Source organism: Triturus cristatus, chromosome 4_1, assembly GCF_964204655.1.
Source record: "Triturus cristatus chromosome 4_1, aTriCri1.1, whole genome shotgun sequence".
Lineage (NCBI taxonomy): Eukaryota > Metazoa > Chordata > Amphibia > Caudata > Salamandridae > Triturus > Triturus cristatus.
The window spans coordinates 104,616,174-104,619,278 of record NC_140585.1 but is presented as its reverse complement, the minus strand read 5'-3'; the positions used below and the strand labels follow the sequence as shown (position 1 = coordinate 104,619,278).

General features: G+C 46.9%; 2 non-coding genes across 2 annotated transcripts; both read left to right on the top strand.

Annotated features, from left to right (window-relative positions):
* Nucleotides 1-1,820: 1,820 nt before the first annotated feature.
* Nucleotides 1,821-1,893, top strand: TRNAF-GAA (transfer RNA phenylalanine (anticodon GAA)). The gene has a single exon. It is a non-coding gene; the product is annotated as a tRNA-Phe (tRNA).
* A 769-nt stretch (nucleotides 1,894-2,662) lies between these two features.
* Nucleotides 2,663-2,734, top strand: TRNAD-GUC (transfer RNA aspartic acid (anticodon GUC)). The gene has a single exon. It is a non-coding gene; the product is annotated as a tRNA-Asp (tRNA).
* Nucleotides 2,735-3,105: the final 371 nt, after the last annotated feature.

The following is a 3,105-nucleotide window of genomic DNA, read 5'->3' as shown; positions in this document are numbered from 1 at the left end:
TTGTGATGGTTTGGGGAACCTTCAGACCTCTAAGATATTGGGGGATGTTGATCTCAACTAAGAGACCCCGGAGATTTACAGGAAATGACGAAAATAATCAACACAATCAGCAATTCAATCAGAAAATTATAGATCCGACTAGCGAGGAGAATGTGGGTTCAGAAATTCAATAATGTATATATACTTATTGCATTTTGGGGGACAGGAAAACTAGAAATGACACAGGTGAAGGTGCACAGGCGATCCCACCAATATAGCGCTCAAGGGGGAACCCATAAGGGTAGCGCTGATGGGTTTCTCCACAGTGCGTGGCTCATCAGGCGGGCAGGGCAGCATAGGTTTATACAGCTGCCTGCCCTTGGATCGCCCGTAAGATAACCCACCATATTGCATACTTTTGTATGGAATACACCTGCAGCAATATTTCCCAAACAAAAGTTGTGTTGTGTATTTATTTATGCATGCATACTCTGTTGTGGTAAGGGTGGGGCCTGGTGCCATAATGGGACTATGACACAGGTGAAGGTGCACAGGCGATGCCACCAATATAGCGCTCAAGGGTGAAGTGAAAAAGGCGGGTAGTTTGTTACACATGAAGATGGCGGTAAAATCAAGTATTCTCCACTCTACAAACGTGTCCTCGAGGGTTTGTGGGAGTCCAGGGGCAGTGGGAGAATCCTCTGGACTTGAACAGCTTCGGATGTTCAAGATACTCGTCTTTAAATTGATAAAAATCCTCTTGTGGACAGTGTGATAGGGTAGAAAGTGGGTTTAGAAGAGTGATGGTGTGATGGAACCTTACCGGACACAGACTCGCGTGTAGACAATCTGAGAGGCAATGAAAATGCATAGATCAAGGGTCCACTCTGGACCCTGCCAGCGCCTGGAAACTCCCACAGGTGACAAGAAGCGCTCTACAAATCTACTGATTGATTGATAAACATGAACCCCTGAGCTAGAAAGGGCACTCAGGTTCTATAGCGCTTCGGGAACATGCAAATAGTGGAAATACGCTGCATACATGCAGTCCTGCACAGCCATGTGCTGCTCGTGCTGAAAAAACGTATTTTCTGCCTGTCCAGCAGTGAAATTAACAAGATATTATCATTATTCACAATTATACAAAAGTTGTACATTGTCACCAAGAGTGAAGTGATGTGATTGGAAGAGTCCCGATGATGGGGGGTCCGCAGTGATGTGAGGAGGGTTTAATGTATTTTATGGAAGATGTGGTATAAACTGAATTGTGTTTGTAATGTTTAACACTTTATCATTGGATGGTTTATACGTTTTTACGCTGGAAATAAACCTATTTTGAAAATAAAACAGCAGCTTGATGTAGGGTATTCTGTAAAGTGATGGACTCCCGCCCCACTTCCCCCTGCAGGAGCAGGATCCTGTTTGGTGTCATGTGTGTGTTCTGTGATTCATGGTCCAGGGAGGCACGTGCCTCTGGGTGTGAGTTCGGAGCAGCCGCCCAACAGACCCATTGCTAACAACATCCACCCATCACAGGCGGGTCCCGGTGCCAGTGACGGTCGATGGCTCCTTAGGGTGGGGGCAGTTTTACCTGCCTGGACTTGGTTGAGTTTTGAGAAGAGTCACGGCGTCGATGACGTCACTGCTTAAAATGCCAGCTGCGTGTCTGGTCTTCAGTGCTGGGAGGAGAGCAGCGCCCCCCAGCGAGGCTTCTCTCAGTGTGAGGGCGGAGGTGATGAGAGCCCTGGACGCCTGGTAATAACCCCTGTAAACTCACCAATAATGCAGGAAACCTCCAGGGTCTGTGGAGCCAGAGCGGCCACACGCTGGGAACAGAAGCCGCCGAAATAGCTCAGTTGGGAGAGCGTTAGACTGAAGATCTAAAGGTCCCTGGTTCGATCCCGGGTTTCGGCAGATACCTTTTGTTTGAAACATATTACAATCACTACTGCATAGTTAGACTTTAAACCCTCTAAAACTTGGTAAAATAACACAACATCAATCGTGATTTCTTCCAGGTTCCTTATTTTCTTTATTAACACACGTTTTACGCAATCCTACTCACTGTAAATCTTACAATTTAGAAAATATTCCCCAGCTCTCCCCCCCCCCCCCTCCCACTCTTCATTTCACGTAGCTCCCACGCCTCTCAGCCGAGCCTTCGATAGCTCAGTTGGTAGAGCGGAGGACTGTAGAGCAGTAATTGACATCCTTAGGTCGCAGGTTCAAATCCGGCTCGAAGGACTTTTGCAAACACTTAAGGTTTTTTCCTCTGCTTCACAATAGAAAGCGCCTCTTTCTCGGACACTCGCACACCTGGGCTTTTCCTGCCTCCTCTCCTCAACTTTACACCCCAGCTCCCTCCTCCTACTGGGGGCGGGGGGCGCTGAATCCAGGCCGGGCCCCCTCTGAAGCAGCCCTGGGAGCTGGTTGTGGAGACTCTGGCATTAGGTAATGCTGCTGAGAGCGCTGCTGAGAGCGTCTGCTAGGAGGTGAGAAGGTTGGTGAGAGGGAGTGTGTATGTTTGTGTGTCTTTTGAGGGAGAGAGAGTTTGTGTTTGTTGAGCCTGTGGCCCCCTGTGTTGGTGTGAAGGAGCTGGGAAAAGAAATAGATCAGTCACAAGCAGGACGGGGCGGGTTGAAGGACACTCAAGGAGCTGCTCAGCACAAGGCAGCGCATCGAATCCTCGTTAGTATAGTGGTCAGTATCCCCGCCTGTCACGCGGGAGACCGGGGTTCAATTCCCCGACGGGGAGGGTACATTTTTTATATTCCGCCTATATGTTGAAAGTATGACGAGGGGTCATTTATTTTAAATGTCATCTATAACGTGACACTCCTGCTATTGAGTACTGACGCTTTTCATTAAAGACATCATCTCCTATAACTAAAAGATTTTCTAATGCAATCACATACATTTTAAGATCGATGACGGCCAATTTTTAACTGAGAGACTTTTAGGGAAGGATTGCAGCCTTTTCATTTTAAGCTTCTGTGTACTTTCTTGACAAACAGAAACGTGTAATGGAGGGTTATTATTTACATAAAAAACAAAGTTTCTATGCAATAAATAAAATGTATCTAAACATGTTTTTTTCACGCTAAATAAATGAAATGATGGGGCGGG